At 39.7% G+C, this 15,550-nt stretch overlaps 1 protein-coding gene across 1 annotated transcript in view; it reads left to right on the forward strand.

Annotated features, from left to right (window-relative positions):
- Positions 1-316: 316 nt before the first annotated feature.
- tsnare1 (T-SNARE Domain Containing 1) overlaps positions 317-15,550 on the forward strand; it is a 127,116-nt gene continuing 111,882 nt past the window's right edge. Inside the window, exon 1 of the mRNA XM_062398491.1 lies at positions 317-403. The gene's annotated coding sequence lies outside the window, so the exon portion shown is untranslated. The remainder of the gene's footprint in view (positions 404-15,550) is intronic.

The raw sequence follows: 15,550 nt of genomic DNA on the forward strand, positions 1-15,550 counted from the left end.
TCATATTGTTTATTATTGTAATGATATTCCATCAGTGGTTTGCTTCCAACTAATGTAATCATTTGTTACATCATTAAAACACACCATTTATTAAAATAACACATGCGTCCACATATATATTAATGTATTTTTATATTTAGTTATTATGTAATTGTGTATTAATTATATAAATCTAATTTATTGTTATTTATTTACCAAACCAGGTAGTATTTTCTGGAGTGAATTCCATCTTCCTGTACCCTGACAACTACAAATCCCAGAAATCCTTGCCAGAGCCTAATCTGGTCATATGACCAGTCGGCAGGAGCAGGTGCTTCCCGGTCATGTGATGTTGTTAGCCGAGGCTGAGGAGCAGCATCATCTGAGGGGGAATCACAGCCAGTATCTCTCCCTGCGTTGAAAGGTAAAAGCTGGAGGAATCCCTCCTTTTCTCCCGGTGCCTTTCTGTCTTTAGGGACAGACGCGAGCGCCTCGCACGGACAGTGAGGGGGAGGAGGATGCAGAGCAGGGGAGGAGGGACGCAGGGATAAGGGGGATGCAGGAGGCCATTAGTGATTCCTCTCCGTTCTCTCTGTAGACAACAAGGAAGCACATACTGTATGTTTGCACTGTGTCAATGTGTGTGTGTGAAAGCTTGAGGCTGTGTACGAGCATTGTGAGTCTATGGAAAGCCTCATTGGTATTGGAGATGTATGCAGAGATGTGATGGAGAGGAGGGACGGATGTGAGTGTGTCACAACTTGTGACTCACATGTTCTTCCTCTTCTAATATAAGAGCTGGGATGCTATTGATGATGATCCCCCTTTTATATTTCCCTTCTCCCCGCTGTGTTTCTTTTCATTCATTCAAACCTGTCAGCACATTTAGGGAATTGAGGGTTTTACTGAAAGCTCATCTGTGCACAGGATGGACATTTATTACATAATATGAAATAAGTAACGGAACAAAAATTTGGTGTAAGAATAAATGAGCTAATTGAGCCCAAGAATTTCATTCAATTTGTGTAAGATTAAATGATCACAGCCATTATGTCAGCAGGAAAACCTCATGTTTCTACTACAAATGTCAGTTAAGTGATTGTAGTCATACCTGTTAATCTTTATTTTAATCCCTTAACCCTCTAACCCTTTTTTTTCAGGGTTTATAGTTGTTCACATATTTTTCAAATATTTTGATAATGCGCATTCAATTAATATCTATGGCAGTGTGATTACATACAGAAACCAATACAACACCATGCAATTTAACCTGAACGTCAGCATTTTAAACAAATCCAATGCGCCCCAGTACAGCGCCAGCAGAAAACAGAACTAATACTGAAATGAACTGAGATGATCAATAATATAATGACAAAAGAATCGGATAATGTTCACTCAGTAGCTCCTATACTTCATCCGATCACATGGTCTCCATTAGCACATGGATTTTACCCAGTGGATGTTTTTTGGATTTCACTTTTTATTTGTAAGGACAATGTCACAGTGCGCTTGAAAGTTTGCACTGGTGGCATTTCCAAGAACTCCATGAACTGAAAACAATACAAATACCATCTTAGGAACACAATATGTGGCAAAAAATGTAAATGCGTTAACAATCAAATCTCAGTTATAGAATTGATAACAGATAACTGAAAGTACAGCTGAGTAGTTCAGATAATATACTTTATTTTCTGCATCTAACACTTCCAAAGGATGATGGGATGATTCAAATCCCCCATTTTGTTCACAGCCTGTGTGTGTGTGATGATGATATTCTGACAACATGCCCAGTTCAGATCATACTTATCAAATATTAATTGATATTGTTGGTTGTCAGTTTTTTTAAATTGTTTATTATATTTCATAACAATAATTAAAAAAGATACAAATTAATTGTCCTTATACAATTGATTAAAAAAATACAATTTAGAGGCCAGAACCCCAGAATGAAGCCAGTCTATTTTAGATGCATTATTGAGGTTTAGTTACCGAAATTCAAAAAGACACTACACAGTCTTGTCAAAATGTTGTGCTTTATGTATTAACACCACACATTTTTTAGATGATGAGGAAAAATACCAGTTTATAGTCATAGCCATGCTGGTGATGGCTCCCATGAGTATGCAGCAGCCTTGTGAGTCAAAAGAAGCTCAGGATGGAACAACATTGTTATTGTTGTGCCCAAGCATCAATGAATTAATGTTCTACTCAAGTGCATTCGCAACCAAAGTTTATGTTTGCATAAGTTAATGAAAAATAATTCTCAATATTTACATCATACTAATAATAATAGAAGCACATTTTAAGAAAGAACCACAGAGGCTGCACAGACCATGCCATCAAAAGGAGCTACAGCTAAATGGTTATGATGGAGCTTTTCTTGTTTTCATATCAGTCTGAGCCCAGGTCGATTGACGCAAACTGAGTTGACTGTTGATAGGGCAGTGGTGAGATGTCCACAGTGACACATTCAGCTACAGTACGTCAACCTGTTAGGAAATCGTCCACCTCTGTTGCATTTGTGAATGTTGTTTACTTGTGGCTCACATTCAGAGCTGCCTTCAACTGTGGTGTTTGCAGCTGTCGGAAAAACAATCATCATTTATTTGCACAGTCCTGCTGGGTTGATAATTAGCTTTTGTTTGGGATTGTGTGATTTTTTTTTCTTTTCTTTTTCGCAGTGGGGAATGTAAGGACAAATACTGAATCCTGGCCCATGTAGCAATGTAAAAATATCCCCATGACGATAATACAAATCAAGCATTGTTGGTCTGTCCAACCCCATTGGCTAGATAGTTCGACATATATTAACCAGGATATCTTTAGATTTCATTACATAGTTAATTAATCTATGAAGATTACTTCCTGTTATTTTGCTGACCCACTGCCAGCTCCTGGCAGCACATCATCTTGTACAACCTGAAGTAAAAAGAAAGGTGAATAGCACAAAGATTGCATGTAAAACAAGAGAAAAACCAACAGCTGACTAAACTACAAACCCATCAAGCTCTAGTACTTTGTGGGTCTTGATCATTGGAGCTTGTCTACACCAGTCATCTGTCAGACCTGAACTAAGTGGATGATACAAACATCTGCAGCCCTTCTGTCCTAATTGATACAGCTCTCTACTCAGGCCATATAATGACTTGTGTCTCACTATTCGCACGTACATGACCTTATATGTACTTTTGTAATTTGTTGACATACACTTTCTGCCATTTTATGGGCATAACTGCAATGTAAGCTTGAAAAAAACAAAAGGATAAAAAAAAAAAAGAAGCAGTGCCACACATTAAGTTCACATTGACAAAGATCAAAAGACTGCTGCTGGGGATGAGGGTCGGTGCCAGTGTTGGTGCGTTATAAACAAACCTGATCTTGACAGATGAATTTAAACGTTGTATCCTGCCTGCTGCACCCCCCCCTCACCTGAACGCTCTGCAGATTTCTGTGTTGTTGTGAACGCGTACTGCTGAGTTGTTTTTGATTGTGAAAGGCGAAAAAAATATAATATAGAGATATACTTTATATCCTATCTGGCCTTGGAACGCCTTGAGATCTCCAAGGATGAGCTGTAAAGTGTGGCTGGTAGGAAGGAGGTCTGGTCTGTCTTATATTAACCTGCTGCCACAAAAAATGCTGGCATTCTTTTCCCTCGACTCTTTGCTTGTGACTCATTTAGAGCGGTGATCATATGTGTAAATTGCTGCCACTCTGATGTGTCATGGTGGTTATGAATTTGTAGGCCACAGTGATAGAGACACGATACAATTTTTTGTTAATCTTATTTTTTGTGGTTCTGATTGGCCTGTCCAGGTAAAGAAAAGCTGTCCCACACTATAAACTGCTGCATCACAATTTGCAGAGGAACTTGCCTAAAAAAGAAAAGCAAAGGCTGTAATTCTGGAGAGAGACACAGGTGGGTCACTGTGAGAAGCTGGCTTTCTCTGTTATACATGAGTATTGTATCAGGTGCAACCTGTTTTTTAACCTGTTGTCTCACTGGAGTTTGATCAATCAATCATCTTTTGCTGACGCACAGGTCTGTGAAATGAAGTTTAAAGTGTTTCTCTGGGGCTGTACAGTTAAATACAAGCCTACAAAGGGAAGGATACAACAAGAGAGGCATAGAACCCTTCAAAGCCTTTAAAATCTCAATAAAACCTGGTGATAAAACCAATAGCTGCCTAATATTATTTGTATGTCTATATGCATGGTGTCTGAGAAAGAAATATCTATAATCCATAATTGACCAACCCTTCTCCATGTAATTCAATGTATCAATTCATTATGTTTATACTAAAAAACTGTGTGTGTGTGTGGAGCACGTGTGTTACTGTGTGGGGGGAGGCAGGGATCCTTCTTCTTTCCTGTGTGTGAGATTATTTTGGACGTTTTTACACAAGACCCATCAAAATGTAATGAATTGCAACTCGATTTCCTGAGCACAATTCATGCTTACTGGAGCATGAACCTATTTTGGACACTCCTTGAGCTTTCTGCTAAGACCTCAGACCAAAATATCTACATTGCACAAAAAAAATCTGTCTCTGGCAGATTGCCACGGAAATTCCAGAGCAAATTCATCTTCGGTACAAGATAAACCCTTTTCATTACAATGATCCCGTGGCCTTTCCTGCAGCACCAAGCACTTATTATGTTGTCTATCGTGTATGACACTGTAATATTGTGGGGTTTAATAAACCTTGTAGCCCCCAGCAGGGCTTCTCACCCTTAGTCCTGTTGTGACACAAACAATTCTGTTAAGAATGCAGAAACAGTTTATTTGTGCGATTCAGAAAATGATGTTGTACATTTTTTTTGTTGCTCATATAATGGTTTAAGTAAATGACTCGAGCACTGAATGGCAACGAGTCAGGTCAGGGAGGAAAGGGATAGGAACGTTTTTCTGGATTTAATGTTTGGATTCAGGGAAACAAGGGGCATCGCCACGAAATATAACAAGGCCGGGCTCGGTGATGTGTGAATAAGGGCCGGACAGAGGTTTAGACATCATTAGAATAATCAGTCCTGATGTGGACAGAGATACATGACAATACAGGGGAGGCCTACTGATGGCTGATAGTACACTAATTAAGATGCTGCTGGTGCATTGTTCTCATTCTTTGACAATGCAGAAACGCTTTGTTTCCACCGCAGGGTGGGACTTTGGTTCTAATGTGCTCATGCTCATTGTTTTATCCTAATATGATGATTATGTTTCCTTCGGACTTCCAGTTTTGTTCTTGTGTGGATTGTGTTCTGTTGAGGTGAAGCCCTGTTGGACAGTCTATTTGAGCAGATCCGTAAAAAAAAGAGGAGAGATTTTAGTTATTTTATGTTGTAGTTGCATCTTCTCTAGTTTATACTCGTGAATTCTCCACATTGCTGATTCAAAAGTTCCGCTGCAGCTTCTTGCTGCTGCGGAGCATTCAGCATATTTGAGGTTTTATCGTATTCCGCTACTCATCTTGCTGTCTGCCAGATTGGAAACCCCATTGATCATATCAGAATGCTAAAGTAATTGATTGCTACTGGTTATTAACCTCTCAGAACTTTGGACCTGCTCGCCAGCCACTGAGAACAGCCTGTAATCAGTCACAAATGGCAGCCGCTAATGAAATTAGTTCCTGGTTCTGCCTCACAACTTTTTTGTTCCTCAAAGTATTGGCAAGGGCATAGAGATGCCACGGTTTACTGTCCCTGGAGAGCGGAGTGATAGAACAACAGCATGCAGATAATGAGCTGATCTGTCTGTGTTGTCTCTTTGTAATTACTCATCTGTCTGCCAAAAAAATATAAGATCGGAACATGAAATATATTTAATGTCTAATTTGAGTTTGAGCTTCTCGTTCCTTAGACTGTTTTAAATGTCAAATTAAAGTTATTAGTTCTACATTATTTTCAACTGTTCAAACTCAGTAGGGGATAATGATATCTAATAATATGATAATGAGCTCTTTCTGCATTAACTAACGTGTTATGAATCAGCTTAAATGCATGTTGATATTTTTGGTCTTGAAAAGTTGATATGCTAACCAAACTATTACCCGATTGAATATTGGTCAGTTAAGGTTTGTGCGTTAATTTTTATCTGCACACTCTTAAAGCATCACTTTTTAACATTTACTGAGCAACAGCGCCCCCTGCAGCAACACGTAGTGCCTAATTTAAGCAGTTGAGTTGTTAAGTGGTTTTCATTTGGAGAAAAAAACAATGTCTATCAATGTGTTGAGTTGACCTCTGACTGCTTGGTCCCCAATCCCTGAACAGAACTAAACAGATATGTTACCAATGACTCCCGGCTTCCTGAACAAGAAGAACTGCAGCTGTCAAAAATACAGCAAACACTGTTAAGAAATCGTAATATAAAAAAAAAATCCTGGCTGAGAATTGGAGTTGAACGCTGGTTTTTATTGACTTCTTATTCTTTTGAACTGATCTACAGTTCAGCATTACTGTAGAGCTTGCTGGACCAGTTTCTGACAATTGGAGTGATGCTGCAACCATCAGTTCCTCCCTTCTCACCAGAGATCGACACTGTCACAGTGTTGCATAGTGTTGCTTTAGCCACAAGGTTACATGGGTAATCATGGATGTGTTTTTACTCTAACTTGCTGCCTGTTAATCTGTGTATATGTGTACCATGTCAGTAATCAGATTTTTCCTCTTACCTCCAACCATATAATTCAGACACAATGTTTAATGGAGTTGTGATAGAAATGGTGTGCTGTGTGTCTGTGTCTGTTCTTTAAGGCATAATTCTGTTTTAAAGATTATAGAAACCCAGGTTTGTATTTGCACACAATTTTATAAAATGTGCCAAGAAACCTGTTTGTCACCTGGTTTCATTAGTGCATGTAAATGTACAGATTGAGATCAAAGTAGACCAGACATAAACAGGGTGAATGGAGTTAACAGTGACTTAAATCACAGTCGGCAGGATTAGCACTGTGGCCTGTAAGTTATTTCACCTGATATAAGAAATGATAATATCATATGAATTTAACACTATTAACTTTTTATCAACGATTCCCACTCCCCAACCTCCAATGCTGCACTGAGCCAAAATGATACAAGTGTCATGGAAGTTCTTTTTTGTCCGTTATTATGTCAATAAAGAAAATAATAAAATAAGGGTAAAAAAAATGGAAAGTGAAGTTATGAAGGTATCTTCAGGACCCATGGATGGAATTGATATTCTTGTTCCAATCTATGTTTCCCAAAACATGGGACTGTCCCTTCCATGCCACAAATCAGCATTTGACCTAATACAACTGGCCTGTATGGCTGCTTTTGTAACAGGGATTTCATTTTTTGAAAGCTCTGTTTCACCTCATCTACCACACTCTGCAGAGCCTGTTATATTGAAGGTTTTCTACGGATTACCCCGAGTTTCTGAGTGTATCACTGAGCCGAAGCAGCCTGGTTGCTTCTCAAAGCATGACCACATGAGCGCTCAGCACTGTGTTTGGAAACGCCTCTGATTATCTTGTCACAACCAGAGAGTGAAATCCTCGCCCGCTTTTGTTGAGGCTTCGCCGAGACTCATCTAATCATCTCCTTCAACATTTGAGCTTCATGACATAAAATCTGAATATTAAGGAAAATAAAGAGAAGGTTGTGACAGTTAACCACTTTCCTGCTTTACCACTGTGTGTGTGTTAGGCTGATAAAAGAATACCTGACAGTGGCTTTGGAAGTGTCATGTGGTGATTTAGGGACTCTGTGTGTGTGTGTGTGTGTGTGTGTGTGTGTGTGTGTGTGTGTGTGTGTGTGTGTGTGTGTGTGTGTGTGTGTGTGTGTGTGTGTGTGTGTGTGTGTGTGTGTGTGTGTGTGTGTGTGTGCACACTGAGGTCTGTTTGCCACAATTGGGATTGTGTAGCCATGGTGAGTGCTGTGAGGGTCTGTGAGAGAAAGTATTCTCCAGGAAGTCGTAGCCGCGGGGTGAAGCATATGTGGCATGAGGATGGCACCAGAAGGCTGCGTCAAGGATGTCCAGTTGGCCATCTGTTGTAGTGCTGCAGCCAGGGCCAGGAAGCCCCAGAAACCACACAGGAAGAACAGCATTTCCAAAATGCCAAGGCCCTGGACAGCGCTCACTTCCCCCGGGTGCTCCTCAGCCCTTCCCAGACATTGAGCTTCAGATGGTCTCAGTGGGGCTCCAAGAAAACATCCTTGACTGGAGTGACGAATCCGTGCGGTGCATTTGTTGGTTTGCAGAATGAGATCACTAGAGTGGAAGCAAACCACAGCATGGCTCACTCATCGGCCAAAGATCATTACTCTTCCTTATCTGGGGCCAAGTCCTCAGGCTACTCCACTGCACTCCAAACAGGGAGCCCATTACCAGACCATGTCACTGTGGGCCTGTCCACAGGGCCTGAGGAGACTCATTGGCATTCCACTGCTGGTGTGATGTTGTAGCCGGGACATATCTGTAATTCTGTTAGTTCAGTCAGTGTACAGTGGTATTTTCTTGTGACAAAAATCGAGGCCATGTTTCAAACAGATATAACAGGACACTAGGGATGTGAGAAATGTAAAGAATTTACGATTTCAGGATAAATTTGGAACGATAATGTAATCTCTAATACAATACGTGTCTTTGTGGGTTCACACGAAAGCACATACTGATGATACACTGATTTCACAGTCACTTGTACCATATTCTCCCTGATGTCTTTACTTTCTAAACCAAAGTGATGACTTATATTTAATTTTCATTGTCAAGCTTGTTTGCAGCGTTTGAGGGTCGATGTTTAATTTCAGCTATGCTGGTTGTATACTTCTAGGGATGGCAGTGTTGGTGTGTTGGTGGGCTGTTCAATCCGCTTTAGTTCAGAATTAAATTATTTAATGGCAATGCATCCCATAGTTGATAATCTATGCACATCCATTCAAATATCTCAACATCTACTTAATGGTTCGTCACAAATTACATCAAACTGTACATTCACATTAGGGTTGGGCGATGTCCACTTAAATGGCATGTTAAGATGTTTACCTTTCTCAATTAGGGCTGCAACTAACGACTTTTCTGATAGTCGATTAGTCATCGATTATTGAAACGATTAATCGACTAATCGGATTATGAATGACAAAAATTCTCAATTGCTCTTATTTAGCCAACAGCTTTTACATTTATTTATTGTTCGAGGCATGTGATGCCGTCTACGACGTCGACTAATCATTGCACCCCTATTCTCAATCAATCCCCAACACAAAGGATTGCTTCAAAATGTTTGACTCTTCAACAGCAATGGTCAAATTCATAAAGACAATGGAGCAGAAAAGTTATACATTCTCTTATTCAAATTGGCCATTAAGAGATCTTAAAAATCTGTATTTATCTGAGGGGCCAAAAGATAAAAACTTGTTTTTACTTGAAATTCCTAGTTTGTGTTTATCCCTTCACTACAGCTCAAAATATCCGCATGGCACAGTAGGGGAATGGGTGTGGCTTTGGTGATTCTGTCCTTAAACTGCAAACATTTTAAAAGTATGCAACACAAAATTGCCTTTCATTGGGGGTTGTTGTTTTTGTTTTGAGCTGACTCTACAAATAAAGGAGAGCGGAGGCCAGCCCCAGTTGTCTGAAACAGAAAAAATATGTGCCTGACATACAAGTTGCACTTTTTTGTTTCAGCTTCACGCACAACCCAACACCTCCTGGTAATTTCCTTTTTCTCTTTCAAGGGCCTTCATTCTAAAAATACATTCAGCTGAGATAGCTGTTGAATTGCCAGACTTGAGATATAACTGTAGCTTTGTGGGTGCTGGTTACACAACCCTGAGGTAACATAAAAGCTACTTTCTTCAAAGGTCAGATGAAAAGGAGGCCAGATGAAGTCTCCTGCACACTACACTGTCCTTTAGAGAAAGGCCACAGCCAGATTGGGAGTGTGAGGGAGAGAGGCCGGAGAAAATGAGAGTGGAACACTTCTTAAACACAGATTAGCAAGAGGATTTTGTGGAATAATGAAGAGTTTCCCCTGAGGACCATCACCTGCTTTGCGCCACATTCGTATGCATGCAGGCAGTGACGGCAGAATCTCTCCTGCCATGGACAATCCAATCAAATAAGTGCAGAGAGAGGACAACCTTTTCGGTCCTCTCAAACAAATGAAAGCTGAACTGCGTTGTAGCATCTTACTCAAGGTCACCTTTCACCAAAGACTCCCCCGTCTCACTGTGGGACATGTGAGCTCCCCCACTTCTGTAAAGTGGTACTGATAATCATCTGGCTTACATGTGTGTGGTGTAGCTGCATCCACTGGTTCCTTTCAGAGACAAACAAACAGAATCTTTCTAATGATTAGATATATCAGGCTCAATTACCTTTTCTAGTTTCCAAGCAACGCCATTTTTTTAATATATAAACCTTCTGATGGCAACAGCAGCAGTCAAATGATTAGACATGTCACTGCTGAACCCTCAGCTTAGTTGTATGACAACTACTTTGCTAGAACTGTTATTAGGGATATAAATCTTCAAATGTATATTTTTTACACAGTCTTCTTTTAGAAACAGTAATGTCAAAGCTCTCATTATTACTGTGGTTAGTCAATGAACAGCTTCCGTGGGTGTCTAATAATGACAAAATTTGATTATCACAGGAGTCAATTGAAAAGCCTGTATGTGAGAGACCAAATGTGCACATCCAACACAATGAATTGTAAATCAAATCTAGTGGAGTAAAAAAGTACAGGTAATGTTAATATATGTAAAATTATTTATATATATATATATATATATATATATATATATATATATATATATATAGTACAGACACAGTAAGTACAGTAGGAAAATAAGTACATGTACTTTGTTACATCCCACCTCTACTGAAGTCTCAGTCTAAGTATTTGATTTCTTGGGAATGGGAACTGATTGGTTCCACTCTTGCAAAGCTTTTTCCATTAAACTTATATCTGATGTTGTACATTCTTTGAATTAAATCTCACTTTATTTACGGTGCAGTTATATATATATATATATATATATATATATACACACATGCATATATATGTGTATATGACCAGTGTCAGAGATGGCAGAGATACAGAAATGCTACACACCAAATATTTCTTTCATTGAGATTAGTTATATTTCATTACCTTTCCAGTGACCGAGTGAAAGATTCAAACATTGTCTCTCCACACACAGTGAAATAGTGTTTTCTTATATGAGCTGATTAAATTTGGCTTTCTAAAATCTTGTGAAATTGCATTTCTTTAATCTATGACTGAATCTAACGCTGTCTCCTTTTCCCCTGCAAAAATAATACTGTCACACGTATTGAATATTGTCCTTTTCTTTATCATCACCAATCCTTTTCTGAACAGGTGAAGATTTTATTCTTTTCTAAATCAATTTTTCCTCTTTTAAAAGGAGTCAAGGCAATTTAAGAAGACTTTCTTCAATCATGTCGCAGCAGATGCAGGTGGTTGAGATACCGCTGGGTTCAATCCTATGGTAATCAGCAGCCTGAGAGGTGACGCACTTCTGCACAAAGTTTGAGTTTTACTATAAAAGTTGGCATCACAGTGTTTTCCTATGGATTTAATCAATCTTTTAAGAAGTTGGCCTTTTGAATTTTACATTTGTAAACGTTTATGCAGACAAGCTGTTCTGGATGTAGGAATAACTGTGATGATTGATCAGAATTGTAGAGAGTGAGGCCGAAGAGCCAAAGTTTCCCTTGCGACTGTATATTGCCACAATGTAGGAACTGTTGCCAAATTACCAAGCAATTGTACAGAAATATCTTTGCTTTGCTCTGTCCAGACTTTAACCTGCTTCTCAATCAAGCTGGGATTGATGCCCAGGGTGACTTTCCACTGATAAACTGTTCAGCTACTAGAGACCCTTATTTTTAATACCATATGTGGGTCAAACTACCTATACACTGCCTCTTTTATCTCCCATGATGCATTGTGTTAGAGTGTGCTATTTGACCCTCTCTCTCTCTCTCTCTCTCGACTAAACATGCACAACTGTCAAACCCCAAACCCTTTATTTATAATACAAGTAGTTTTCTTTCTAATTTTGGATTCAAGCCGGCTCTCCAGATAACCATGATGACCGTTGGTCATCTTGCATATATAACTGTGCTGGATTCTGTAATGGAATGAGTTGGAGGTTGGGGAAAGCTCCTTTGTTGTCCTGTTGTTATTAAATACGCTGGCAAGACTTTGTGTCACGGCAATGAGTGCTGAAGAATCCCTAGTCCTTAGGCAGGCTGAAACATCCCTGCCTTCGAGGAAAGCCATAGCAGTCAGCTGTAGGCCGTCCTGCCCAAAGAGCAATGGAGAAAAACAGTGGCGAGATACACTGTCCTACTGGAGATGCGGGTAGAGAGAGAGAAGCAAAGGGGGAGCAGTCCTTTAAGTGACCTGGTGACATCAAAGCTAGGGCTGTGACGGTATGGATTATTCCTCACTGCCAGTTTACCTTCCCCCCTTTAAATAGCAAAAGGGATCCATCTAGTTTCCTGCAGCCTCCATCTCAGGCACATTTCCCTTATAATGTGCAGCCCTACAAAGGTGACGTATATTTATTTAATGTCAGACCTACTATCGGTGAACAATGGTAGGGTGTGAATTTGTAACCAAAGCCTGGCCACTTAACTTTAACAGTGAACTTCAAGACTGAACTATTGCTTTAAACAGCAAGTAAAATAATTGAATGACTTATTTCAAACTTAGGACTAGAAAATCGTTTGGTCTTTGGTTTAAAGCAAGACTTTATTCTGATCCACTGTAAAACCGTTGTATTGATATATTTCAGTGTCCTTTTTTGAACTTGTTGTTTAAAAGCTGTTGCACAGGAATGAGTGAGAGGCTTGGGATAGTAATGGAACACATTCCCTTCAGTCATATCTCGCTCAGTTATTTTTGCAAGAGGCTGAGACATCTCAGTCACAGCAAAGACCAAACCGTCTCACCCCGCGTCTCGTCCTCTGCTGAAGGTGTCTCTTTTTGCTCATCAGTTCCCAGACACAGCGGCCATCTCCATGGTTTCCAAACCCAATTAGAGTGCCTGTTCCAATTAGAGAGTGGAGAGGGCTTGGGTGTGATAGGTATAGGTGCAACACGACCCTGGCCTCGCTGAGTCAGCCAGCAACCCCCTCCAGTCCCTGGATTGTCAGAATGCTGTACTTTTGTCTTTTTAATTCTCAAAGTTGAGACAGTCATCTACACAGCAGGCAACTGACCCATGTTGTGTAATGTCCACAGGTTAGAACTGATACCTATTTAACATTGCAGAGAGAATAAATATTTGATACAAATTGTGTAGCTATTGCAATTATCAATGTGGCTTCAGTAACAACTCCGCACACCAACACGTGTGAGCTAATGGCAGCAGAGCAGTGGGTTCCACCTCCCTCCTTACGCAGCGTTATATATTGAGCCTGACCGCTGCTTTTGTTTTACTTCCTAAGGCCAGATAACACAACCTTTTCTGTTCTATCAGAGCCTCCCCTCCAACCGTTTACTTTATCCGTGCCAATCCACACATGCGGCTGAGGAAAATATGATGGCCATCGTAGACAAACCAGATTTTGTTTGTTGATGACGTGAAGTGCTCTGCAGGGGCGGAAAGATGCAGTGAGGCTGCTAACTGCTCCACATCATTACTGTATGTTACCATTAGCAAGTTTGCTTTGGAGCTTCACTGGTGTCATTATTTGTTATCACTGGGAAACATGCTGATGTACTCTGGCTTCTCAGAGGCATTTAAGTCTGATATTCCATTAGCTGCGTATTTGTTTAAACAGCAATATATGAGCACAAAACAATAACCATTATGAAAAAGAAGGCCTAGGTCAGCTAACTCCAGTAGAATGAAATAGATATTATCTATATTGTCAGGTAAGACTGTGATGATCGACTTTTTCTACATTTTTTGGAAGTTCTAATACATAGGTTAGTGGAGTGGAAAACAATTATGTGCTGATCCCCTCATGTGTTTCATGAGAGCATCCAAAAAAGTTTGATTGATTGATTGATTGATTATCTTTAGTTTGACACTCCTTGATCCGAGAGGACATTTGCACATTTGTATTTTTACTTTATTAGATCCGAGAGGACATTTGCATGAAGTGGAAAATGTGTCATTTATCCCATGTCTCCCTGCTGGGTGCCCTGTGAGTCATTTTAAGTTGTGTCGTGGGTGGTGCCATCATGATTTTTTAAGTTTAGGTCATAATGAATCAAATCATGTTATGCAGGGTAATGTCTCGAAATTCAGGTTCCTTCGACCAGACGTTAGGTGTTACCCCTGGGGGGACAGATCTTTTTATTTTCATAATTATAATCATTTTAGCATTTTAGATTTGACTTTATTCATATAACTTCTGTTCCATGTCATATCCACATCAATGTGTGTTACATGCAAACTACTCTCTATTATATCTTGCTGGTTTGGATATGACATAGGAGCTTGAGTCATAGCAACCCTCCATGCCTTATGATCATGGGCTGTTTTCTGTGAAACACAAGAGGGTCGCCTCTATACAAATATGCTTGAGTTAGAGGATGGATCCGATTGTTGTTTGCCTGTGGTTGACATCCTGCAAAGGGTAATAGCTAGAGGCTCCGTAATTGCGCTGGAAGACTTCAATGTTTAAGAGGGCCACAATTGAGAAACCTGGAGCGGGGAGGGGAGGCCAACATGAGCTGAACCAGTGCTTTGATAGTATACTTCTGTGCTAGCCAGTGGCCCTACCAAACACCACGTTTGAGCACAGGGTGGTCAAACGTGGTGATTTATAAGTGTACTGTGTACAAGAACACCTTGGGCCTAAGATTATAGATTAACTTTTTGGTTGTATCACGTCTGCAGCTGTACGTCCTAGACACTTGGGTGCAGAAAAGAGCAGAGCTGAAAAGATGGATCAGATAGTGGCGGTGACAGCTGTAGTAACAAACATTCTGATAATACTTTAAATTCTAATCTTCAGTCAAGAATTTGTAAACTGAACAAGGAAGGAAAGAAACATTCACAATTGTAATAGAGTGTAGTTGCCTGGGTTCGTAGGTATGACACATTCTTTATCTGGGTGGGATCATTTTGTCACCTTTAGAACACTGGTAGCCTATATATATATATATATATATATATATATATATGTGCCATAATTCTGGGGCTAATTTCTCAAACACCCGCCTTTTGACTTGCACAGTAACACAAGGGCTGAAATTTCCTTTAAAAATGTTTTAAACTCAACAAGTAATGTAGCTAATAGTGAAGATTTGACGTCTGTCCAGTTGAGCTTTTTGGAATTTTTACTTTATTTGTTTGTTTGTTTACTAGGTTAAAGTATAGCAATACTGCTTGTCAACCAACACTGCCATTCATATAGAGTGGTGAGTAATCACAGATATCTTTAAAAGCTCATTATTTTTTCCCTAAATAATTTCAAAAAGATAGAGCACTAAAAATTACAAGCATGTTAATTAATGTCAAACAAATCTATTAAGTGCTAGATTGTGAACAGGCTACTGTGTCGGTAGGCCTGCATTTTCAAACATGTTGTTTGCTCAGTATCATTCAAAAATGTTTT

Source organism: Platichthys flesus, chromosome 11 (assembly GCF_949316205.1).
Source record: "Platichthys flesus chromosome 11, fPlaFle2.1, whole genome shotgun sequence".
NCBI classification, from domain to species: domain Eukaryota; kingdom Metazoa; phylum Chordata; class Actinopteri; order Pleuronectiformes; family Pleuronectidae; genus Platichthys; species Platichthys flesus.